Source organism: Hyla sarda, unplaced genomic scaffold (genome assembly GCF_029499605.1).
Source record: "Hyla sarda isolate aHylSar1 unplaced genomic scaffold, aHylSar1.hap1 scaffold_1638, whole genome shotgun sequence".
Lineage (NCBI taxonomy): Eukaryota > Metazoa > Chordata > Amphibia > Anura > Hylidae > Hyla > Hyla sarda.
The window spans coordinates 1-25751 of NW_026608275.1; the positions used below are offsets into that span (position 1 = coordinate 1).

General features: G+C 46.1%; 12 non-coding genes across 12 annotated transcripts; all 12 read left to right on the plus strand.

Moving 5' to 3' along the window:
* The first annotated feature begins 296 nt into the window (after window positions 1–296).
* LOC130311455 (U2 spliceosomal RNA) lies at window positions 297–487 on the plus strand. The gene has a single exon (XR_008859799.1). It is a non-coding gene; the product is annotated as a U2 spliceosomal RNA (small nuclear RNA).
* Window positions 488–2577: 2090 nt separating this feature from the next.
* Window positions 2578–2768, plus strand: LOC130311467 (U2 spliceosomal RNA). Its single transcript, XR_008859811.1, has one exon. It is a non-coding gene; the product is annotated as a U2 spliceosomal RNA (small nuclear RNA).
* A 2069-nt stretch (window positions 2769–4837) lies between these two features.
* LOC130311478 (U2 spliceosomal RNA) lies at window positions 4838–5028 on the plus strand. The gene has a single exon (XR_008859822.1). It is a non-coding gene; the product is annotated as a U2 spliceosomal RNA (small nuclear RNA).
* A 2090-nt stretch (window positions 5029–7118) lies between these two features.
* On the plus strand, window positions 7119–7309 carry LOC130311488 (U2 spliceosomal RNA). The gene has a single exon (XR_008859830.1). It is a non-coding gene; the product is annotated as a U2 spliceosomal RNA (small nuclear RNA).
* Window positions 7310–9380: 2071 nt separating this feature from the next.
* LOC130311489 (U2 spliceosomal RNA) lies at window positions 9381–9571 on the plus strand. The gene has a single exon (XR_008859831.1). It is a non-coding gene; the product is annotated as a U2 spliceosomal RNA (small nuclear RNA).
* A 2092-nt stretch (window positions 9572–11663) lies between these two features.
* LOC130311484 (U2 spliceosomal RNA) lies at window positions 11664–11854 on the plus strand. Its single transcript, XR_008859828.1, has one exon. It is a non-coding gene; the product is annotated as a U2 spliceosomal RNA (small nuclear RNA).
* A 2088-nt stretch (window positions 11855–13942) lies between these two features.
* LOC130311456 (U2 spliceosomal RNA) lies at window positions 13943–14133 on the plus strand. Its single transcript, XR_008859800.1, has one exon. It is a non-coding gene; the product is annotated as a U2 spliceosomal RNA (small nuclear RNA).
* A 2072-nt stretch (window positions 14134–16205) lies between these two features.
* On the plus strand, window positions 16206–16396 carry LOC130311457 (U2 spliceosomal RNA). Its single transcript, XR_008859802.1, has one exon. It is a non-coding gene; the product is annotated as a U2 spliceosomal RNA (small nuclear RNA).
* Window positions 16397–18480: 2084 nt separating this feature from the next.
* On the plus strand, window positions 18481–18671 carry LOC130311458 (U2 spliceosomal RNA). The gene has a single exon (XR_008859803.1). It is a non-coding gene; the product is annotated as a U2 spliceosomal RNA (small nuclear RNA).
* A 2072-nt stretch (window positions 18672–20743) lies between these two features.
* On the plus strand, window positions 20744–20934 carry LOC130311459 (U2 spliceosomal RNA). The gene has a single exon (XR_008859804.1). It is a non-coding gene; the product is annotated as a U2 spliceosomal RNA (small nuclear RNA).
* Window positions 20935–23022: 2088 nt separating this feature from the next.
* On the plus strand, window positions 23023–23213 carry LOC130311460 (U2 spliceosomal RNA). The gene has a single exon (XR_008859805.1). It is a non-coding gene; the product is annotated as a U2 spliceosomal RNA (small nuclear RNA).
* A 2094-nt stretch (window positions 23214–25307) lies between these two features.
* LOC130311461 (U2 spliceosomal RNA) lies at window positions 25308–25498 on the plus strand. Its single transcript, XR_008859806.1, has one exon. It is a non-coding gene; the product is annotated as a U2 spliceosomal RNA (small nuclear RNA).
* The last annotated feature ends 253 nt before the right edge of the window (window positions 25499–25751 follow it).

Sequence of the window (25751 nt, forward strand, 5' to 3'; positions counted from 1 at the left end):
TGTGTGTTTCCTATGCAGATCCTAAGCCCAGTGTCACATGCAAGTAGGAGGAGTAAGAAGGGTTCCTGGCAAATCCGGGTTATGGATTGCATTTAAAAAGGCCCCGTGGGAGTGCAATGGGCCCCTGTCTTGCTGCTTAGCAATAATGGTATGGGTTTAGGTTCTGCTGTGTGTACTGGTGGTTGACTGCCCCCCAGCCCAGAGTGTGCATGGAAAATTGTCTGGCAGCCTCCCTGACAGCAAGCAGTGATAGTGCCCATGAAGGGGACCTTGTTGGGCCCGCCCCTTTCACGGTTATCGCTTCTCGGCCTTTTGGCTAAGATCAAGTGTAGTATCTGTTCTTATCAGTTTAATATCTGATACGTCCCCTATCTGGGGACCATATATTAAATGGATTTTTGAGAACGGGGGCCGATTTCGAAGCTTGCTTCCGTCGCCCTATGCATTGACCCGATATGGCAGTATCTTCGGGTACAGTGCACCACCCCCTTACAGGGTTAAAAAGAAAGATTCCTACTTTCATTGCTACCTGCTTGCTGGCTAGCCAGCTAGCCAGCCCTGTGGGCCTTGCTGCTGCTGCTGCAGCCAAAAAACAAAAGGTGGTGCTGCTGCTGCTTCTGCTGCTTCTGCTTCTGCTTGTGTCTGGCCGCTGTTGGAGCGTCCAGGCACAGGACTTCTGCTGCTGCTGACTAAATGGCCTCCTTAATTGGATCATTTGAGTAGCCAGCACACCTGTGCAGGTAGGGCATGACATGATAGGCAGCTGCCTTGATAGCGGGTGGGTGCTGAATGTTCCTAATTGACAAAATAAGATTAATGCTTATGAAGAAATATAAAATCTCATCCCTTCCCCAATATCGCGCCACACCCCTACCCCTTAATTCCCTGGTTGAACTTGATGGACATATGTCTTTTTTCGACCGTACTAACTATGTAACTATGTAACATAACATGGGGGGGGTCTCCTGGCTGTTCACACAGGTGTGTCATTGCTGTACATTGACCATGCATTGCTTCTGTGGTATTGCAAAGGCAAAGACAAATGCTTCCAGCCATCCATTGCACTAATGGATTGGTCATCAGCTGGCTGTCTATGTCCCGCATCAATATAGACCAAAGTACAGAGGGTTAGGCTATGCTATTGTGCACCTACCTGATGCATCAGAAGGTGCGAGGCCCTTGCTAAATTCTGTGCACAGACTTTGAGATCTATACTTTAGACTGTATCTAAACCTGCTCCAACATGGACTGACATTCTGGCCTACTTTCAGCCGATGCGACTTGTCTGTCGCTGAACAGTCGCTTTTTATGTATTCAGCACCTATGTATAATGTTGTAAAAATGCTCTAGAAGCTAAAGTCGCAGAAATGTCACACATATTTGGCCTGCAACTTTCTGTGCGACAAATTCAGACAGGAAAAATCAGTATAAATCCTTAGAAAATTATCCCCCAGTGTCTCCATCTGCTGGCGGTATTGAATAAGCATTGCTGCACTGATGGGGTATGCATTAGACGAAAAAAAAGAAGAAAAAGAAGAATAATACGCCCAGAAAAGAGGCGAAAAGGAGAAAAACGTAAAAAAACGTGAAAAAAAAGTAAGAGGAAGAGAAGGGAAAAAAAGGTGGAAATGGGTTTAAAAGTGATTTCGGCGGAGAAATATATATATATATATATATATATATATATATATATATATATATATACGCGCACACACACACATATATATAAACGTATTCTCCGTTGAGATATTGCAGCCGCTGCTGTGTCCAGGCCCAGGAGCCTTAGCACTGTGCTGTGATGTCACTCAATACCACTGACATCACTAGGTGTAAACAACATCTCTCCTTTGCTGTGTATGTGACTATGGAGCTGTTTGGTGATGTCGTCTATTATGGCCTTCATAGAAGCAACAGGAGATTGTTGCATCCATCTAGAACCCTCAGAACTACAGTGCTATGATGTCACTCACTTCCACAGGCCTTGCAGAGTGTAAACAACAACAACCCAGCTTTGTTGTGTATGTAACCATAGGGATTTGTGATGTCACCTAGAACCTTCACAGCAGCGACAGCTTTATGAGGAGCATCAGCACTGCTCTGCCTGAGCAGAACCATCACCGCCATAGGTTGTCAAATAACCCGGATTTAACCCACACAGGTAAGTCCAATGGGGTGCAGGCATGTCCTCTATGCTTACAGCTTCCCGTGGGTGTTGGTTTGATACCGTTTGGGGACAGCCAAGGAGGCATCTGCAGGCAACAAAGGTAGGTGTGTGCTTGTGTGTGTGTTTCCTATGCAGATCCTAAGCCCAGTGTCACATGCAAGTAGGAGGAGTAAGAAGGGTTCCTGGCAAATCCGGGTTATGGATTGCATTTAAAAAGGCCCCGTGGGAGTGCAATGGGCCCCTGTCTTGCTGCTTAGCAATAATGGTATGGGTTTAGGTTCTGCTGTGTGTACTGGTGGTTGACTGCCCCCCAGCCCAGAGTGTGCATGGAAAATTGTCTGGCAGCCTCCCTGACAGCAAGCAGTGATAGTGCCCATGAAGGGGACCTTGTTGGGCCCGCCCCTTTCGCGGTTATCGCTTCTCGGCCTTTTGGCTAAGATCAAGTGTAGTATCTGTTCTTATCAGTTTAATATCTGATACGTCCCCTATCTGGGGACCATATATTAAATGGATTTTTGAGAACGGGGGCCGATTTCGAAGCTTGCTTCCGTCGCCCTATGCATTGACCCGATATGGCAGTATCTTCGGGTACAGTGCACCACCCCCTTACAGGGTTAAAAAGAAAGATTCCTACTTTCATTGCTACCTGCTTGCTGGCTAGCCAGCTAGCCAGCCCTGTGGGCCTTGCTGCTGCTGCTGCAGCCAAAAAACAAAAGGTGGTGCTGCTGCTGCTTCTGCTTCTGCTTGTGTCTGGCCGCTGTTGGAGCGTCCAGGCACAGGACTTCTGCTGCTGCTGACTAAATGGCCTCCTTAATTGGATCATTTGAGTAGCCAGCACACCTGTGCAGGTAGGGCATGACATGATAGGCAGCTGCCTTGATAGCGGGTGGGTGCTGAATGTTCCTAATTGACAAAATAAGATTAATGCTTATGAAGAAATATAAAATCTCATCCCTTCCCCAATATCGCGCCACACCCCTACCCCTTAATTCCCTGGTTGAACTTGATGGACATATGTCTTTTTTCGACCGTACTAACTATGTAACTATGTAACATAACATGGGGGGGGTCTCCTGGCTGTTCACACAGGTGTGTCATTGCTGTACATTGACCATGCATTGCTTCTGTGGTATTGCAAAGGCAAAGACAAATGCTTCCAGCCATCCATTGCACTAATGGATTGGTCATCAGCTGGCTGTCTATGTCCCGCATCAATATAGACCAAAGTACAGAGGGTTAGGCTATGCTATTGTGCACCTACCTGATGCATCAGAAGGTGCGAGGCCCTTGCTAAATTCTGTGCACAGACTTTGAGATCTATACTTTAGACTGTATCTAAACCTGCTCCAACATGGACTGACATTCTGGCCTACTTTCAGCCGATGCGACTTGTCTGTCGCTGAACAGTCGCTTTTTATGTATTCAGCACCTATGTATAATGTTGTAAAAATGCTCTAGAAGCTAAAGTCGCAGAAATGTCACACATATTTGGCCTGCAACTTTCTGTGCGACAAATTCAGACAGGAAAAATCAGTATAAATCCTTAGAAAATTATCCCCCAGTGTCTCCATCTGCTGGCGGTATTGAATAAGCATTGCTGCACTGATGGGGTATGCATTAGACGAAAAAAAAGAAGAAAAAGAAGAATAATACGCCCAGAAAAGAGGCGAAAAGGAGAAAAACGTAAAAAAACGTGAAAAAAAAGTAAGAGGAAGAGAAGGGAAAAAAAGGTGGAAATGGGTTTAAAAGTGATTTCGGCGGAGAAATATATATATATATATATATATATATATATATATACGCGCACACACACACATATATATAAACGTATTCTCCGTTGAGATATTGCAGCCGCTGCTGTGTCCAGGCCCAGGAGCCTTAGCACTGTGCTGTGATGTCACTCAATACCACTGACATCACTAGGTGTAAACAACATCTCTCCTTTGCTGTGTATGTGACTATGGAGCTGTTTGGTGATGTCGTCTATTATGGCCTTCATAGAAGCAACAGGAGATTGTTGCATCCATCTAGAACCCTCAGAACTACAGTGCTATGATGTCACTCACTTCCACAGGCCTTGCAGAGTGTAAACAACAACAACCCAGCTTTGTTGTGTATGTAACCATAGGGATTTGTGATGTCACCTAGAACCTTCACAGCAGCGACAGCTTTATGAGGAGCATCAGCACTGCTCTGCCTGAGCAGAACCATCACCGCCATAGGTTGTCAAATAACCCGGATTTAACCCACACAGGTAAGTCCAATGGGGTGCAGGCATGTCCTCTATGCTTACAGCTTCCCGTGGGTGTTGGTTTGATACCGTTTGGGGACAGCCAAGGAGGCATCTGCAGGCAACAAAGGTAGGTGTGTGCTTGTGTGTGTGTTTCCTATGCAGATCCTAAGCCCAGTGTCACATGCAAGTAGGAGGAGTAAGAAGGGTTCCTGGCAAATCCGGGTTATGGATTGCATTTAAAAAGGCCCCGTGGGAGTGCAATGGGCCCCTGTCTTGCTGCTTAGCAATAATGGTATGGGTTTAGGTTCTGCTGTGTGTACTGGTGGTTGACTGCCCCCCAGCCCAGAGTGTGCATGGAAAATTGTCTGGCAGCCTCCCTGACAGCAAGCAGTGATAGTGCCCATGAAGGGGACCTTGTTGGGCCCGCCCCTTTCACGGTTATCGCTTCTCGGCCTTTTGGCTAAGATCAAGTGTAGTATCTGTTCTTATCAGTTTAATATCTGATACGTCCCCTATCTGGGGACCATATATTAAATGGATTTTTGAGAACGGGGGCCGATTTCGAAGCTTGCTTCCGTCGCCCTATGCATTGACCCGATATGGCAGTATCTTCGGGTACAGTGCACCACCCCCTTACAGGGTTAAAAAGAAAGATTCCTACTTTCATTGCTACCTGCTTGCTGGCTAGCCAGCTAGCCAGCCCTGTGGGCCTTGCTGCTGCTGCTGCAGCCAAAAAACAAAAGGTGGTGCTGCTGCTGCTTCTGCTGCTTCTGCTTCTGCTTGTGTCTGGCCGCTGTTGGAGCGTCCAGGCACAGGACTTCTGCTGCTGCTGACTAAATGGCCTCCTTAATTGGATCATTTGAGTAGCCAGCACACCTGTGCAGGTAGGGCATGACATGATAGGCAGCTGCCTTGATAGCGGGTGGGTGCTGAATGTTCCTAATTGACAAAATAAGATTAATGCTTATGAAGAAATATAAAATCTCATCCCTTCCCCAATATCGCGCCACACCCCTACCCCTTAATTCCCTGGTTGAACTTGATGGACATATGTCTTTTTTCGACCGTACTAACTATGTAACTATGTAACATAACATGGGGGGGGTCTCCTGGCTGTTCACACAGGTGTGTCATTGCTGTACATTGACCATGCATTGCTTCTGTGGTATTGCAAAGGCAAAGACAAATGCTTCCAGCCATCCATTGCACTAATGGATTGGTCATCAGCTGGCTGTCTATGTCCCGCATCAATATAGACCAAAGTACAGAGGGTTAGGCTATGCTATTGTGCACCTACCTGATGCATCAGAAGGTGCGAGGCCCTTGCTAAATTCTGTGCACAGACTTTGAGATCTATACTTTAGACTGTATCTAAACCTGCTCCAACATGGACTGACATTCTGGCCTACTTTCAGCCGATGCGACTTGTCTGTCGCTGAACAGTCGCTTTTTATGTATTCAGCACCTATGTATAATGTTGTAAAAATGCTCTAGAAGCTAAAGTCGCAGAAATGTCACACATATTTGGCCTGCAACTTTCTGTGCGACAAATTCAGACAGGAAAAATCAGTATAAATCCTTAGAAAATTATCCCCCAGTGTCTCCATCTGCTGGCGGTATTGAATAAGCATTGCTGCACTGATGGGGTATGCATTAGACGAAAAAAAAGAAGAAAAAGAAGAATAATACGCCCAGAAAAGAGGCGAAAAGGAGAAAAACGTAAAAAAACGTGAAAAAAAAGTAAGAGGAAGAGAAGGGAAAAAAAGGTGGAAATGGGTTTAAAAGTGATTTCGGCGGAGAAATATATATATATATATATATATATATATATATATATATATATATATACGCGCACACACACACATATATATAAACGTATTCTCCGTTGAGATATTGCAGCCGCTGCTGTGTCCAGGCCCAGGAGCCTTAGCACTGTGCTGTGATGTCACTCAATACCACTGACATCACTAGGTGTAAACAACATCTCTCCTTTGCTGTGTATGTGACTATGGAGCTGTTTGGTGATGTCGTCTATTATGGCCTTCATAGAAGCAACAGGAGATTGTTGCATCCATCTAGAACCCTCAGAACTACAGTGCTATGATGTCACTCACTTCCACAGGCCTTGCAGAGTGTAAACAACAACAACCCAGCTTTGTTGTGTATGTAACCATAGGGATTTGTGATGTCACCTAGAACCTTCACAGCAGCGACAGCTTTATGAGGAGCATCAGCACTGCTCTGCCTGAGCAGAACCATCACCGCCATAGGTTGTCAAATAACCCGGATTTAACCCACACAGGTAAGTCCAATGGGGTGCAGGCATGTCCTCTATGCTTACAGCTTCCCGTGGGTGTTGGTTTGATACCGTTTGGGGACAGCCAAGGAGGCATCTGCAGGCAACAAAGGTAGGTGTGTGCTTGTGTGTGTGTTTCCTATGCAGATCCTAAGCCCAGTGTCACATGCAAGTAGGAGGAGTAAGAAGGGTTCCTGGCAAATCCGGGTTATGGATTGCATTTAAAAAGGCCCCGTGGGAGTGCAATGGGCCCCTGTCTTGCTGCTTAGCAATAATGGTATGGGTTTAGGTTCTGCTGTGTGTACTGGTGGTTGACTGCCCCCCAGCCCAGAGTGTGCATGGAAAATTGTCTGGCAGCCTCCCTGACAGCAAGCAGTGATAGTGCCCATGAAGGGGACCTTGTTGGGCCCGCCCCTTTCACGGTTATCGCTTCTCGGCCTTTTGGCTAAGATCAAGTGTAGTATCTGTTCTTATCAGTTTAATATCTGATACGTCCCCTATCTGGGGACCATATATTAAATGGATTTTTGAGAACGGGGGCCGATTTCGAAGCTTGCTTCCGTCGCCCTATGCATTGACCCGATATGGCAGTATCTTCGGGTACAGTGCACCACCCCCTTACAGGGTTAAAAAGAAAGATTCCTACTTTCATTGCTACCTGCTTGCTGGCTAGCCAGCTAGCCAGCCCTGTGGGCCTTGCTGCTGCTGCTGCAGCCAAAAAACAAAAGGTGGTGCTGCTGCTGCTTCTGCTGCTTCTGCTTCTGCTTGTGTCTGGCCGCTGTTGGAGCGTCCAGGCACAGGACTTCTGCTGCTGCTGACTAAATGGCCTCCTTAATTGGATCATTTGAGTAGCCAGCACACCTGTGCAGGTAGGGCATGACATGATAGGCAGCTGCCTTGATAGCGGGTGGGTGCTGAATGTTCCTAATTGACAAAATAAGATTAATGCTTATGAAGAAATATAAAATCTCATCCCTTCCCCAATATCGCGCCACACCCCTACCCCTTAATTCCCTGGTTGAACTTGATGGACATATGTCTTTTTTCGACCGTACTAACTATGTAACTATGTAACATAACATGGGGGGGGGTCTCCTGGCTGTTCACACAGGTGTGTCATTGCTGTACATTGACCATGCATTGCTTCTGTGGTATTGCAAAGGCAAAGACAAATGCTTCCAGCCATCCATTGCACTAATGGATTGGTCATCAGCTGGCTGTCTATGTCCCGCATCAATATAGACCAAAGTACAGAGGGTTAGGCTATGCTATTGTGCACCTACCTGATGCATCAGAAGGTGCGAGGCCCTTGCTAAATTCTGTGCACAGACTTTGAGATCTATACTTTAGACTGTATCTAAACCTGCTCCAACATGGACTGACATTCTGGCCTACTTTCAGCCGATGCGACTTGTCTGTCGCTGAACAGTCGCTTTTTATGTATTCAGCACCTATGTATAATGTTGTAAAAATGCTCTAGAAGCTAAAGTCGCAGAAATGTCACACATATTTGGCCTGCAACTTTCTGTGCGACAAATTCAGACAGGAAAAATCAGTATAAATCCTTAGAAAATTATCCCCCAGTGTCTCCATCTGCTGGCGGTATTGAATAAGCATTGCTGCACTGATGGGGTATGCATTAGACGAAAAAAAAGAAGAAAAAGAAGAATAATACGCCCAGAAAAGAGGCGAAAAGGAGAAAAACGTAAAAAAACGTGAAAAAAAAGTAAGAGGAAGAGAAGGGAAAAAAAGGTGGAAATGGGTTTAAAAGTGATTTCGGCGGAGAAATATATATATATATATATATATATATACGCGCACACACACACATATATATAAACGTATTCTCCGTTGAGATATTGCAGCCGCTGCTGTGTCCAGGCCCAGGAGCCTTAGCACTGTGCTGTGATGTCACTCAATACCACTGACATCACTAGGTGTAAACAACATCTCTCCTTTGCTGTGTATGTGACTATGGAGCTGTTTGGTGATGTCGTCTATTATGGCCTTCATAGAAGCAACAGGAGATTGTTGCATCCATCTAGAACCCTCAGAACTACAGTGCTATGATGTCACTCACTTCCACAGGCCTTGCAGAGTGTAAACAACAACAACCCAGCTTTGTTGTGTATGTAACCATAGGGATTTGTGATGTCACCTAGAACCTTCACAGCAGCGACAGCTTTATGAGGAGCATCAGCACTGCTCTGCCTGAGCAGAACCATCACCGCCATAGGTTGTCAAATAACCCGGATTTAACCCACACAGGTAAGTCCAATGGGGTGCAGGCATGTCCTCTATGCTTACAGCTTCCCGTGGGTGTTGGTTTGATACCGTTTGGGGACAGCCAAGGAGGCATCTGCAGGCAACAAAGGTAGGTGTGTGCTTGTGTGTGTGTTTCCTATGCAGATCCTAAGCCCAGTGTCACATGCAAGTAGGAGGAGTAAGAAGGGTTCCTGGCAAATCCGGGTTATGGATTGCATTTAAAAAGGCCCCGTGGGAGTGCAATGGGCCCCTGTCTTGCTGCTTAGCAATAATGGTATGGGTTTAGGTTCTGCTGTGTGTACTGGTGGTTGACTGCCCCCCAGCCCAGAGTGTGCATGGAAAATTGTCTGGCAGCCTCCCTGACAGCAAGCAGTGATAGTGCCCATGAAGGGGACCTTGTTGGGCCCGCCCCTTTCACGGTTATCGCTTCTCGGCCTTTTGGCTAAGATCAAGTGTAGTATCTGTTCTTATCAGTTTAATATCTGATACGTCCCCTATCTGGGGACCATATATTAAATGGATTTTTGAGAACGGGGGCCGATTTCGAAGCTTGCTTCCGTCGCCCTATGCATTGACCCGATATGGCAGTATCTTCGGGTACAGTGCACCACCCCCTTACAGGGTTAAAAAGAAAGATTCCTACTTTCATTGCTACCTGCTTGCTGGCTAGCCAGCTAGCCAGCCCTGTGGGCCTTGCTGCTGCTGCTGCAGCCAAAAAACAAAAGGTGGTGCTGCTGCTGCTTCTGCTGCTTCTGCTTCTGCTTGTGTCTGGCCGCTGTTGGAGCGTCCAGGCACAGGACTTCTGCTGCTGCTGACTAAATGGCCTCCTTAATTGGATCATTTGAGTAGCCAGCACACCTGTGCAGGTAGGGCATGACATGATAGGCAGCTGCCTTGATAGCGGGTGGGTGCTGAATGTTCCTAATTGACAAAATAAGATTAATGCTTATGAAGAAATATAAAATCTCATCCCTTCCCCAATATCGCGCCACACCCCTACCCCTTAATTCCCTGGTTGAACTTGATGGACATATGTCTTTTTTCGACCGTACTAACTATGTAACTATGTAACATAACATGGGGGGGGTCTCCTGGCTGTTCACACAGGTGTGTCATTGCTGTACATTGACCATGCATTGCTTCTGTGGTATTGCAAAGGCAAAGACAAATGCTTCCAGCCATCCATTGCACTAATGGATTGGTCATCAGCTGGCTGTCTATGTCCCGCATCAATATAGACCAAAGTACAGAGGGTTAGGCTATGCTATTGTGCACCTACCTGATGCATCAGAAGGTGCGAGGCCCTTGCTAAATTCTGTGCACAGACTTTGAGATCTATACTTTAGACTGTATCTAAACCTGCTCCAACATGGACTGACATTCTGGCCTACTTTCAGCCGATGCGACTTGTCTGTCGCTGAACAGTCGCTTTTTATGTATTCAGCACCTATGTATAATGTTGTAAAAATGCTCTAGAAGCTAAAGTCGCAGAAATGTCACACATATTTGGCCTGCAACTTTCTGTGCGACAAATTCAGACAGGAAAAATCAGTATAAATCCTTAGAAAATTATCCCCCAGTGTCTCCATCTGCTGGCGGTATTGAATAAGCATTGCTGCACTGATGGGGTATGCATTAGACGAAAAAAAAGAAGAAAAAGAAGAATAATACGCCCAGAAAAGAGGCGAAAAGGAGAAAAACGTAAAAAAACGTGAAAAAAAAGTAAGAGGAAGAGAAGGGAAAAAAAGGTGGAAATGGGTTTAAAAGTGATTTCGGCGGAGAAATATATATATATATATATATATATATATATATATATATATATATATATACGCGCACACACACACATATATATAAACGTATTCTCCGTTGAGATATTGCAGCCGCTGCTGTGTCCAGGCCCAGGAGCCTTAGCACTGTGCTGTGATGTCACTCAATACCACTGACATCACTAGGTGTAAACAACATCTCTCCTTTGCTGTGTATGTGACTATGGAGCTGTTTGGTGATGTCGTCTATTATGGCCTTCATAGAAGCAACAGGAGATTGTTGCATCCATCTAGAACCCTCAGAACTACAGTGCTATGATGTCACTCACTTCCACAGGCCTTGCAGAGTGTAAACAACAACAACCCAGCTTTGTTGTGTATGTAACCATAGGGATTTGTGATGTCACCTAGAACCTTCACAGCAGCGACAGCTTTATGAGGAGCATCAGCACTGCTCTGCCTGAGCAGAACCATCACCGCCATAGGTTGTCAAATAACCCGGATTTAACCCACACAGGTAAGTCCAATGGGGTGCAGGCATGTCCTCTATGCTTACAGCTTCCCGTGGGTGTTGGTTTGATACCGTTTGGGGACAGCCAAGGAGGCATCTGCAGGCAACAAAGGTAGGTGTGTGCTTGTGTGTGTGTTTCCTATGCAGATCCTAAGCCCAGTGTCACATGCAAGTAGGAGGAGTAAGAAGGGTTCCTGGCAAATCCGGGTTATGGATTGCATTTAAAAAGGCCCCGTGGGAGTGCAATGGGCCCCTGTCTTGCTGCTTAGCAATAATGGTATGGGTTTAGGTTCTGCTGTGTGTACTGGTGGTTGACTGCCCCCCAGCCCAGAGTGTGCATGGAAAATTGTCTGGCAGCCTCCCTGACAGCAAGCAGTGATAGTGCCCATGAAGGGGACCTTGTTGGGCCCGCCCCTTTCACGGTTATCGCTTCTCGGCCTTTTGGCTAAGATCAAGTGTAGTATCTGTTCTTATCAGTTTAATATCTGATACGTCCCCTATCTGGGGACCATATATTAAATGGATTTTTGAGAACGGGGGCCGATTTCAAAGCTTGCTTCCGTCGCCCTATGCATTGACCCGATATGGCAGTATCTTCGGGTACAGTGCACCACCCCCTTACAGGGTTAAAAAGAAAGATTCCTACTTTCATTGCTACCTGCTTGCTGGCTAGCCAGCTAGCCAGCCCTGTGGGCCTTGCTGCTGCTGCTGCAGCCAAAAAACAAAAGGTGGTGCTGCTGCTGCTTCTGCTGCTTCTGCTTCTGCTTGTGTCTGGCCGCTGTTGGAGCGTCCAGGCACAGGACTTCTGCTGCTGCTGACTAAATGGCCTCCTTAATTGGATCATTTGAGTAGCCAGCACACCTGTGCAGGTAGGGCATGACATGATAGGCAGCTGCCTTGATAGCGGGTGGGTGCTGAATGTTCCTAATTGACAAAATAAGATTAATGCTTATGAAGAAATATAAAATCTCATCCCTTCCCCAATATCGCGCCACACCCCTACCCCTTAATTCCCTGGTTGAACTTGATGGACATATGTCTTTTTTCGACCGTACTAACTATGTAACTATGTAACATAACATGGGGGGGGTCTCCTGGCTGTTCACACAGGTGTGTCATTGCTGTACATTGACCATGCATTGCTTCTGTGGTATTGCAAAGGCAAAGACAAATGCTTCCAGCCATCCATTGCACTAATGGATTGGTCATCAGCTGGCTGTCTATGTCCCGCATCAATATAGACCAAAGTACAGAGGGTTAGGCTATGCTATTGTGCACCTACCTGATGCATCAGAAGGTGCGAGGCCCTTGCTAAATTCTGTGCACAGACTTTGAGATCTATACTTTAGACTGTATCTAAACCTGCTCCAACATGGACTGACATTCTGGCCTACTTTCAGCCGATGCGACTTGTCTGTCGCTGAACAGTCGCTTTTTATGTATTCAGCACCTATGTATAATGTTGTAAAAATGCTCTAGAAGCTAAAGTCGCAGAAATGTCACACATATTTGGCCTGCAACTTTCTGTGCGACAAATTCAGACAGGAAAAATCAGTATAAATCCTTAGAAAATTATCCCCCAGTGTCTCCATCTGCTGGCGGTATTGAATAAGCATTGCTGCACTGATGGGGTATGCATTAGACGAAAAAAAAGAAGAAAAAGAAGAATAATACGCCCAGAAAAGAGGCGAAAAGGAGAAAAACGTAAAAAAACGTGAAAAAAAAGTAAGAGGAAGAGAAGGGAAAAAAAGGTGGAAATGGGTTTAAAAGTGATTTCGGCGGAGAAATATATATATATATATATATATATATATATATATATATATATATACGCGCACACACACACATATATATAAACGTATTCTCCGTTGAGATATTGCAGCCGCTGCTGTGTCCAGGCCCAGGAGCCTTAGCACTGTGCTGTGATGTCACTCAATACCACTGACATCACTAGGTGTAAACAACATCTCTCCTTTGCTGTGTATGTGACTATGGAGCTGTTTGGTGATGTCGTCTATTATGGCCTTCATAGAAGCAACAGGAGATTGTTGCATCCATCTAGAACCCTCAGAACTACAGTGCTATGATGTCACTCACTTCCACAGGCCTTGCAGAGTGTAAACAACAACAACCCAGCTTTGTTGTGTATGTAACCATAGGGATTTGTGATGTCACCTAGAACCTTCACAGCAGCGACAGCTTTATGAGGAGCATCAGCACTGCTCTGCCTGAGCAGAACCATCACCGCCATAGGTTGTCAAATAACCCGGATTTAACCCACACAGGTAAGTCCAATGGGGTGCAGGCATGTCCTCTATGCTTACAGCTTCCCGTGGGTGTTGGTTTGATACCGTTTGGGGACAGCCAAGGAGGCATCTGCAGGCAACAAAGGTAGGTGTGTGCTTGTGTGTGTGTTTCCTATGCAGATCCTAAGCCCAGTGTCACATGCAAGTAGGAGGAGTAAGAAGGGTTCCTGGCAAATCCGGGTTATGGATTGCATTTAAAAAGGCCCCGTGGGAGTGCAATGGGCCCCTGTCTTGCTGCTTAGCAATAATGGTATGGGTTTAGGTTCTGCTGTGTGTACTGGTGGTTGACTGCCCCCCAGCCCAGAGTGTGCATGGAAAATTGTCTGGCAGCCTCCCTGACAGCAAGCAGTGATAGTGCCCATGAAGGGGACCTTGTTGGGCCCGCCCCTTTCGCGGTTATCGCTTCTCGGCCTTTTGGCTAAGATCAAGTGTAGTATCTGTTCTTATCAGTTTAATATCTGATACGTCCCCTATCTGGGGACCATATATTAAATGGATTTTTGAGAACGGGGGCCGATTTCGAAGCTTGCTTCCGTCGCCCTATGCATTGACCCGATATGGCAGTATCTTCGGGTACAGTGCACCACCCCCTTACAGGGTTAAAAAGAAAGATTCCTACTTTCATTGCTACCTGCTTGCTGGCTAGCCAGCTAGCCAGCCCTGTGGGCCTTGCTGCTGCTGCTGCAGCCAAAAAACAAAAGGTGGTGCTGCTGCTGCTTCTGCTGCTTCTGCTTCTGCTTGTGTCTGGCCGCTGTTGGAGCGTCCAGGCACAGGACTTCTGCTGCTGCTGACTAAATGGCCTCCTTAATTGGATCATTTGAGTAGCCAGCACACCTGTGCAGGTAGGGCATGACATGATAGGCAGCTGCCTTGATAGCGGGTGGGTGCTGAATGTTCCTAATTGACAAAATAAGATTAATGCTTATGAAGAAATATAAAATCTCATCCCTTCCCCAATATCGCGCCACACCCCTACCCCTTAATTCCCTGGTTGAACTTGATGGACATATGTCTTTTTTCGACCGTACTAACTATGTAACTATGTAACATAACATGGGGGGGGTCTCCTGGCTGTTCACACAGGTGTGTCATTGCTGTACATTGACCATGCATTGCTTCTGTGGTATTGCAAAGGCAAAGACAAATGCTTCCAGCCATCCATTGCACTAATGGATTGGTCATCAGCTGGCTGTCTATGTCCCGCATCAATATAGACCAAAGTACAGAGGGTTAGGCTATGCTATTGTGCACCTACCTGATGCATCAGAAGGTGCGAGGCCCTTGCTAAATTCTGTGCACAGACTTTGAGATCTATACTTTAGACTGTATCTAAACCTGCTCCAACATGGACTGACATTCTGGCCTACTTTCAGCCGATGCGACTTGTCTGTCGCTGAACAGTCGCTTTTTATGTATTCAGCACCTATGTATAATGTTGTAAAAATGCTCTAGAAGCTAAAGTCGCAGAAATGTCACACATATTTGGCCTGCAACTTTCTGTGCGACAAATTCAGACAGGAAAAATCAGTATAAATCCTTAGAAAATTATCCCCCAGTGTCTCCATCTGCTGGCGGTATTGAATAAGCATTGCTGCACTGATGGGGTATGCATTAGACGAAAAAAAAGAAGAAAAAGAAGAATAATACGCCCAGAAAAGAGGCGAAAAGGAGAAAAACGTAAAAAAACGTGAAAAAAAAGTAAGAGGAAGAGAAGGGAAAAAAAGGTGGAAATGGGTTTAAAAGTGATTTCGGCGGAGAAATATATATATATATATATATATATATATACGCGCACACACACACATATATATAAACGTATTCTCCGTTGAGATATTGCAGCCGCTGCTGTGTCCAGGCCCAGGAGCCTTAGCACTGTGCTGTGATGTCACTCAATACCACTGACATCACTAGGTGTAAACAACATCTCTCCTTTGCTGTGTATGTGACTATGGAGCTGTTTGGTGATGTCGTCTATTATGGCCTTCATAGAAGCAACAGGAGATTGTTGCATCCATCTAGAACCCTCAGAACTACAGTGCTATGATGTCACTCACTTCCACAGGCCTTGCAGAGTGTAAACAACAACAACCCAGCTTTGTTGTGTATGTAACCATAGGGATTTGTGATGTCACCTAGAACCTTCACAGCAGCGACAGCTTTATGAGGAGCATCAGCACTGCTCTGCCTGAGCAGAACCATCACCGCCATAGGTTGTCAAATAACCCGGATTTAACCCACACAGGTAAGTCCAATGGGGTGCAGGCATGTCCTCTATGCTTACAGCTTCCCATGGGTGTTGGTTTGATACCGTTTGGGGACAGCCAAGGAGGCATCTGCAGGCAACAAAGGTAGGTGTGTGCTTGTGTGTGTGTTTCCTATGCAGATCCTAAGCCCAGTGTCACATGCAAGTAGGAGGAGTAAGAAGGGTTCCTGGCAAATCCGGGTTATGGATTGCATTTAAAAAGGCCCCGTGGGAGTGCAATGGGCCCCTGTCTTGCTGCTTAGCAATAATGGTATGGGTTTAGGTTCTGCTGTGTGTACTGGTGGTTGACTGCCCCCCAGCCCAGAGTGTGCATGGAAAATTGTCTGGCAGCCTCCCTGACAGCAAGCAGTGATAGTGCCCATGAAGGGGACCTTGTTGGGCCCGCCCCTTTCACGGTTATCGCTTCTCGGCCTTTTGGCTAAGATCAAGTGTAGTATCTGTTCTTATCAGTTTAATATCTGATACGTCCCCTATCTGGGGACCATATATTAAATGGATTTTTGAGAACGGGGGCCGATTTCGAAGCTTGCTTCCGTCGCCCTATGCATTGACCCGATATGGCAGTATCTTCGGGTACAGTGCACCACCCCCTTACAGGGTTAAAAAGAAAGATTCCTACTTTCATTGCTACCTGCTTGCTGGCTAGCCAGCTAGCCAGCCCTGTGGGCCTTGCTGCTGCTGCTGCAGCCAAAAAACAAAAGGTGGTGCTGCTGCTGCTTCTGCTGCTTCTGCTTCTGCTTGTGTCTGGCCGCTGTTGGAGCGTCCAGGCACAGGACTTCTGCTGCTGCTGACTAAATGGCCTCCTTAATTGGATCATTTGAGTAGCCAGCACACCTGTGCAGGTAGGGCATGACATGATAGGCAGCTGCCTTGATAGCGGGTGGGTGCTGAATGTTCCTAATTGACAAAATAAGATTAATGCTTATGAAGAAATATAAAATCTCATCCCTTCCCCAATATCGCGCCACACCCCTACCCCTTAATTCCCTGGTTGAACTTGATGGACATATGTCTTTTTTCGACCGTACTAACTATGTAACTATGTAACATAACATGGGGGGGGGGTCTCCTGGCTGTTCACACAGGTGTGTCATTGCTGTACATTGACCATGCATTGCTTCTGTGGTATTGCAAAGGCAAAGACAAATGCTTCCAGCCATCCATTGCACTAATGGATTGGTCATCAGCTGGCTGTCTATGTCCCGCATCAATATAGACCAAAGTACAGAGGGTTAGGCTATGCTATTGTGCACCTACCTGATGCATCAGAAGGTGCGAGGCCCTTGCTAAATTCTGTGCACAGACTTTGAGATCTATACTTTAGACTGTATCTAAACCTGCTCCAACATGGACTGACATTCTGGCCTACTTTCAGCCGATGCGACTTGTCTGTCGCTGAACAGTCGCTTTTTATGTATTCAGCACCTATGTATAATGTTGTAAAAATGCTCTAGAAGCTAAAGTCGCAGAAATGTCACACATATTTGGCCTGCAACTTTCTGTGCGACAAATTCAGACAGGAAAAATCAGTATAAATCCTTAGAAAATTATCCCCCAGTGTCTCCATCTGCTGGCGGTATTGAATAAGCATTGCTGCACTGATGGGGTATGCATTAGACGAAAAAAAAGAAGAAAAAGAAGAATAATACGCCCAGAAAAGAGGCGAAAAGGAGAAAAACGTAAAAAAACGTGAAAAAAAAGTAAGAGGAAGAGAAGGGAAAAAAAGGTGGAAATGGGTTTAAAAGTGATTTCGGCGGAGAAATATATATATATATATATATATATATATATATATATATACGCGCACACACACACATATATATAAACGTATTCTCCGTTGAGATATTGCAGCCGCTGCTGTGTCCAGGCCCAGGAGCCTTAGCACTGTGCTGTGATGTCACTCAATACCACTGACATCACTAGGTGTAAACAACATCTCTCCTTTGCTGTGTATGTGACTATGGAGCTGTTTGGTGATGTCGTCTATTATGGCCTTCATAGAAGCAACAGGAGATTGTTGCATCCATCTAGAACCCTCAGAACTACAGTGCTATGATGTCACTCACTTCCACAGGCCTTGCAGAGTGTAAACAACAACAACCCAGCTTTGTTGTGTATGTAACCATAGGGATTTGTGATGTCACCTAGAACCTTCACAGCAGCGACAGCTTTATGAGGAGCATCAGCACTGCTCTGCCTGAGCAGAACCATCACCGCCATAGGTTGTCAAATAACCCGGATTTAACCCACACAGGTAAGTCCAATGGGGTGCAGGCATGTCCTCTATGCTTACAGCTTCCCGTGGGTGTTGGTTTGATACCGTTTGGGGACAGCCAAGGAGGCATCTGCAGGCAACAAAGGTAGGTGTGTGCTTGTGTGTGTGTTTCCTATGCAGATCCTAAGCCCAGTGTCACATGCAAGTAGGAGGAGTAAGAAGGGTTCCTGGCAAATCCGGGTTATGGATTGCATTTAAAAAGGCCCCGTGGGAGTGCAATGGGCCCCTGTCTTGCTGCTTAGCAATAATGGTATGGGTTTAGGTTCTGCTGTGTGTACTGGTGGTTGACTGCCCCCCAGCCCAGAGTGTGCATGGAAAATTGTCTGGCAGCCTCCCTGACAGCAAGCAGTGATAGTGCCCATGAAGGGGACCTTGTTGGGCCCGCCCCTTTCACGGTTATCGCTTCTCGGCCTTTTGGCTAAGATCAAGTGTAGTATCTGTTCTTATCAGTTTAATATCTGATACGTCCCCTATCTGGGGACCATATATTAAATGGATTTTTGAGAACGGGGGCCGATTTCGAAGCTTGCTTCCGTCGCCCTATGCATTGACCCGATATGGCAGTATCTTCGGGTACAGTGCACCACCCCCTTACAGGGTTAAAAAGAAAGATTCCTACTTTCATTGCTACCTGCTTGCTGGCTAGCCAGCTAGCCAGCCCTGTGGGCCTTGCTGCTGCTGCTGCAGCCAAAAAACAAAAGGTGGTGCTGCTGCTGCTTCTGCTGCTTCTGCTTCTGCTTGTGTCTGGCCGCTGTTGGAGCGTCCAGGCACAGGACTTCTGCTGCTGCTGACTAAATGGCCTCCTTAATTGGATCATTTGAGTAGCCAGCACACCTGTGCAGGTAGGGCATGACATGATAGGCAGCTGCCTTGATAGCGGGTGGGTGCTGAATGTTCCTAATTGACAAAATAAGATTAATGCTTATGAAGAAATATAAAATCTCATCCCTTCCCCAATATCGCGCCACACCCCTACCCCTTAATTCCCTGGTTGAACTTGATGGACATATGTCTTTTTTCGACCGTACTAACTATGTAACTATGTAACATAACATGGGGGGGGTCTCCTGGCTGTTCACACAGGTGTGTCATTGCTGTACATTGACCATGCATTGCTTCTGTGGTATTGCAAAGGCAAAGACAAATGCTTCCAGCCATCCATTGCACTAATGGATTGGTCATCAGCTGGCTGTCTATGTCCCGCATCAATATAGACCAAAGTACAGAGGGTTAGGCTATGCTATTGTGCACCTACCTGATGCATCAGAAGGTGCGAGGCCCTTGCTAAATTCTGTGCACAGACTTTGAGATCTATACTTTAGACTGTATCTAAACCTGCTCCAACATGGACTGACATTCTGGCCTACTTTCAGCCGATGCGACTTGTCTGTCGCTGAACAGTCGCTTTTTATGTATTCAGCACCTATGTATAATGTTGTAAAAATGCTCTAGAAGCTAAAGTCGCAGAAATGTCACACATATTTGGCCTGCAACTTTCTGTGCGACAAATTCAGACAGGAAAAATCAGTATAAATCCTTAGAAAATTATCCCCCAGTGTCTCCATCTGCTGGCGGTATTGAATAAGCATTGCTGCACTGATGGGGTATGCATTAGACGAAAAAAAAGAAGAAAAAGAAGAATAATACGCCCAGAAAAGAGGCGAAAAGGAGAAAAACGTAAAAAAACGTGAAAAAAAAGTAAGAGGAAGAGAAGGGAAAAAAAGGTGGAAATGGGTTTAAAAGTGATTTCGGCGGAGAAATATATATATATATATATATATATATATACGCGCACACACACACATATATATAAACGTATTCTCCGTTGAGATATTGCAGCCGCTGCTGTGTCCAGGCCCAGGAGCCTTAGCACTGTGCTGTGATGTCACTCAATACCACTGACATCACTAGGTGTAAACAACATCTCTCCTTTGCTGTGTATGTGACTATGGAGCTGTTTGGTGATGTCGTCTATTATGGCCTTCATAGAAGCAACAGGAGATTGTTGCATCCATCTAGAACCCTCAGAACTACAGTGCTATGATGTCACTCACTTCCACAGGCCTTGCAGAGTGTAAACAACAACAACCCAGCTTTGTTGTGTATGTAACCATAGGGATTTGTGATGTCACCTAGAACCTTCACAGCAGCGACAGCTTTATGAGGAGCATCAGCACTGCTCTGCCTGAGCAGAACCATCACCGCCATAGGTTGTCAAATAACCCGGATTTAACCCACACAGGTAAGTCCAATGGGGTGCAGGCATGTCCTCTATGCTTACAGCTTCCCGTGGGTGTTGGTTTGATACCGTTTGGGGACAGCCAAGGAGGCATCTGCAGGCAACAAAGGTAGGTGTGTGCTTGTGTGTGTGTTTCCTATGCAGATCCTAAGCCCAGTGTCACATGCAAGTAGGAGGAGTAAGAAGGGTTCCTGGCAAATCCGGGTTATGGATTGCATTTAAAAAGGCCCCGTGGGAGTGCAATGGGCCCCTGTCTTGCTGCTTAGCAATAATGGTATGGGTTTAGGTTCTGCTGTGTGTACTGGTGGTTGACTGCCCCCCAGCCCAGAGTGTGCATGGAAAATTGTCTGGCAGCCTCCCTGACAGCAAGCAGTGATAGTGCCCATGAAGGGGACCTTGTTGGGCCCGCCCCTTTCACGGTTATCGCTTCTCGGCCTTTTGGCTAAGATCAAGTGTAGTATCTGTTCTTATCAGTTTAATATCTGATACGTCCCCTATCTGGGGACCATATATTAAATGGATTTTTGAGAACGGGGGCCGATTTCGAAGCTTGCTTCCGTCGCCCTATGCATTGACCCGATATGGCAGTATCTTCGGGTACAGTGCACCACCCCCTTACAGGGTTAAAAAGAAAGATTCCTACTTTCATTGCTACCTGCTTGCTGGCTAGCCAGCTAGCCAGCCCTGTGGGCCTTGCTGCTGCTGCTGCAGCCAAAAAACAAAAGGTGGTGCTGCTGCTGCTTCTGCTGCTTCTGCTTCTGCTTGTGTCTGGCCCCTGTTGGAGCGTCCAGGCACAGGACTTCTGCTGCTGCTGACTAAATGGCCTCCTTAATTGGATCATTTGAGTAGCCAGCACACCTGTGCAGGTAGGGCATGACATGATAGGCAGCTGCCTTGATAGCGGGTGGGTGCTGAATGTTCCTAATTGACAAAATAAGATTAATGCTTATGAAGAAATATAAAATCTCATCCCTTCCCCAATATCGCGCCACACCCCTACCCCTTAATTCCCTGGTTGAACTTGATGGACATATGTCTTTTTTCGACCGTACTAACTATGTAACTATGTAACATAACATGGGGGGGGTCTCCTGGCTGTTCACACAGGTGTGTCATTGCTGTACATTGACCATGCATTGCTTCTGTGGTATTGCAAAGGCAAAGACAAATGCTTCCAGCCATCCATTGCACTAATGGATTGGTCATCAGCTGGCTGTCTATGTCCCGCATCAATATAGACCAAAGTACAGAGGGTTAGGCTATGCTATTGTGCACCTACCTGATGCATCAGAAGGTGCGAGGCCCTTGCTAAATTCTGTGCACAGACTTTGAGATCTATACTTTAGACTGTATCTAAACCTGCTCCAACATGGACTGACATTCTGGCCTACTTTCAGCCGATGCGACTTGTCTGTCGCTGAACAGTCGCTTTTTATGTATTCAGCACCTATGTATAATGTTGTAAAAATGCTCTAGAAGCTAAAGTCGCAGAAATGTCACACATATTTGGCCTGCAACTTTCTGTGCGACAAATTCAGACAGGAAAAATCAGTATAAATCCTTAGAAAATTATCCCCCAGTGTCTCCATCTGCTGGCGGTATTGAATAAGCATTGCTGCACTGATGGGGTATGCATTAGACGAAAAAAAAGAAGAAAAAGAAGAATAATACGCCCAGAAAAGAGGCGAAAAGGAGAAAAACGTAAAAAAACGTGAAAAAAAAGTAAGAGGAAGAGAAGGGAAAAAAAGGTGGAAATGGGTTTAAAAGTGATTTCGGCGGAGAAATATATATATATATATATATATATATATATATATATATATATATACGCGCACACACACACATATATATAAACGTATTCTCCGTTGAGATATTGCAGCCGCTGCTGTGTCCAGGCCCAGGAGCCTTAGCACTGTGCTGTGATGTCACTCAATACCACTGACATCACTAGGTGTAAACAACATCTCTCCTTTGCTGTGTATGTGACTATGGAGCTGTTTGGTGATGTCGTCTATTATGGCCTTCATAGAAGCAACAGGAGATTGTTGCATCCATCTAGAACCCTCAGAACTACAGTGCTATGATGTCACTCACTTCCACAGGCCTTGCAGAGTGTAAACAACAACAACCCAGCTTTGTTGTGTATGTAACCATAGGGATTTGTGATGTCACCTAGAACCTTCACAGCAGCGACAGCTTTATGAGGAGCATCAGCACTGCTCTGCCTGAGCAGAACCATCACCGCCATAGGTTGTCAAATAACCCGGATTTAACCCACACAGGTAAGTCCAATGGGGTGCAGGCATGTCCTCTATGCTTACAGCTTCCCGTGGGTGTTGGTTTGATACCGTTTGGGGACAGCCAAGGAGGCATCTGCAGGCAACAAAGGTAGGTGTGTGCTTGTGTGTGTGTTTCCTATGCAGATCCTAAGCCCAGTGTCACATGCAAGTAGGAGGAGTAAGAAGGGTTCCTGGCAAATCCGGGTTATGGATTGCATTTAAAAAGGCCCCGTGGGAGTGCAATGGGCCCCTGTCTTGCTGCTTAGCAATAATGGTATGGGTTTAGGTTCTGCTGTGTGTACTGGTGGTTGACTGCCCCCCAGCCCAGAGTGTGCATGGAAAATTGTCTGGCAGCCTCCCTGACAGCAAGCAGTGATAGTGCCCATGAAGGGGACCTTGTTGGGCCCGCCCCTTTCACGGTTATCGCTTCTCGGCCTTTTGGCTAAGATCAAGTGTAGTATCTGTTCTTATCAGTTTAATATCTGATACGTCCCCTATCTGGGGACCATATATTAAATGGATTTTTGAGAACGGGGGCCGATTTCGAAGCTTGCTTCCGTCGCCCTATGCATTGACCCGATATGGCAGTATCTTCGGGTACAGTGCACCACCCCCTTACAGGGTTAAAAAGAAAGATTCCTACTTTCATTGCTACCTGCTTGCTGGCTAGCCAGCTAGCCAGCCCTGTGGGCCTTGCTGCTGCTGCTGCAGCCAAAAAACAAAAGGTGGTGCTGCTGCTGCTTCTGCTGCTTCTGCTTCTGCTTGTGTCTGGCCGCTGTTGGAGCGTCCAGGCACAGGACTTCTGCTGCTGCTGACTAAATGGCCTCCTTAATTGGATCATTTGAGTAGCCAGCACACCTGTGCAGGTAGGGCATGACATGATAGGCAGCTGCCTTGATAGCGGGTGGGTGCTGAATGTTCCTAATTGACAAAATAAGATTAATGCTTATGAAGAAATATAAAATCTCATCCCTTCCCCAATATCGCGCCACACCCCTACCCCTTAATTCCCTGGTTGAACTTGATGGACATATGTCTTTTTTCGACCGTACTAACTATGTAACTATGTAACATAACATGGGGGGGGTCTCCTGGCTGTTCACACAGGTGTGTCATTGCTGTACATTGACCATGCATTGCTTCTGTGGTATTGCAAAGGCAAAGACAAATGCTTCCAGCCATCCATTGCACTAATGGATTGGTCATCAGCTGGCTGTCTATGTCCCGCATCAATATAGACCAAAGTACAGAGGGTTAGGCTATGCTATTGTGCACCTACCTGATGCATCAGAAGGTGCGAGGCCCTTGCTAAATTCTGTGCACAGACTTTAAGATCTATACTTTAGACTGTATCTAAACCTGCTCCAACATGGACTGACATTCTGGCCTACTTTCAGCCGATGCGACTTGTCTGTCGCTGAACAGTCGCTTTTTATGTATTCAGCACCTATGTATAATGTTGTAAAAATGCTCTAGAAGCTAAAGTCGCAGAAATGTCACACATATTTGGCCTGCAACTTTCTGTGCGACAAATTCAGACAGGAAAAATCAGTATAAATCCTTAGAAAATTATCCCCCAGTGTCTCCATCTGCTGGCGGTATTGAATAAGCATTGCTGCACTGATGGGGTATGCATTAGACGAAAAAAAAAAGAAGAAAAAGAAGAATAATACGCCCAGAAAAGAGGCGAAAAGGAGAAAAACGTAAAAAACGTGAAAAAAAAGTAAGAGGAAGAGAAGGGAAAAAAAGGTGGAAATGGGTTTAAAAGTGATTTCGGCGGAGAATATATATATATATATATATATATATATATATATATATATATATATATATACGCGCACACACACACATATATATAAACGTATTCTCCGTTGAGATATTGCAGCCGCTGCTGTGTCCAGGCCCAGGAGCCTTAGCACTGTGCTGTGATGTCACTCAATACCACTGACATCACTAGGTGTAAACAACATCTCTCCTTTGCTGTGTATGTGACTATGGAGCTGTTTGGTGATGTCGTCTATTATGGCCTTCATAGAAGCAACAGGAGATTGTTGCATCCATCTAGAACCCTCAGAACTACAGTGCTATGATGTCACTCACTTCCACAGGCCTTGCAGAGTGTAAACAACAACAACCCAGCTTTGTTGTGTATGTAACCATAGGGATTTGTGATGTCACCTAGAACCTTCACAGCAGCGACAGCTTTATGAGGAGCATCAGCACTGCTCTGCCTGAGCAGAACCATCACCGCCATAGGTTGTCAAATAACCCGGATTTAACCCACACAGGTAAGTCCAATGGGGTGCAGGCATGTCCTCTATGCTTACAGCTTCCCGTGGGTGTTGGTTTGATACCGTTTGGGGACAGCCAAGGAGGCATCTGCAGGCAACAAAGGTAGGTGTGTGCTTGTGTGTGTGTTTCCTATGCAGATCCTAAGCCCAGTGTCACATGCAAGTAGGAGGAGTAAGAAGGGTTCCTGGCAAATCCGGGTTATGGATTGCATTTAAAAAGGCCCCGTGGGAGTGCAATGGGCCCCTGTCTTGCTGCTTAGCAATAATGGTATGGGTTTAGGTTCTGCTGTGTGTACTGGTGGTTGACTGCCCCCCAGCCCAGAGTGTGCATGGAAAATTGTCTGGCAGCCTCCCTGACAGCAAGCAGTGATAGTGCCCATGAAGGGGACCTTGTTGGGCCCGCCCCTTTCACGGTTATCGCTTCTCGGCCTTTTGGCTAAGATCAAGTGTAGTATCTGTTCTTATCAGTTTAATATCTGATACGTCCCCTATCTGGGGACCATATATTAAATGGATTTTTGAGAACGGGGGCCGATTTCGAAGCTTGCTTCCGTCGCCCTATGCATTGACCCGATATGGCAGTATCTTCGGGTACAGTGCACCACCCCCTTACAGGGTTAAAAAGAAAGATTCCTACTTTCATTGCTACCTGCTTGCTGGCTAGCCAGCTAGCCAGCCCTGTGGGCCTTGCTGCTGCTGCTGCAGCCAAAAAACAAAAGGTGGTGCTGCTGCTGCTTCTGCTGCTTCTGCTTCTGCTTGTGTCTGACTGCTGTTGGAGCGTCCAGGCACAGGACTTCTGCTGCTGCTGACTAAATGGCCTCCTTAATTGGATCATTTGAGTAGCCAGCACACCTGTGCAG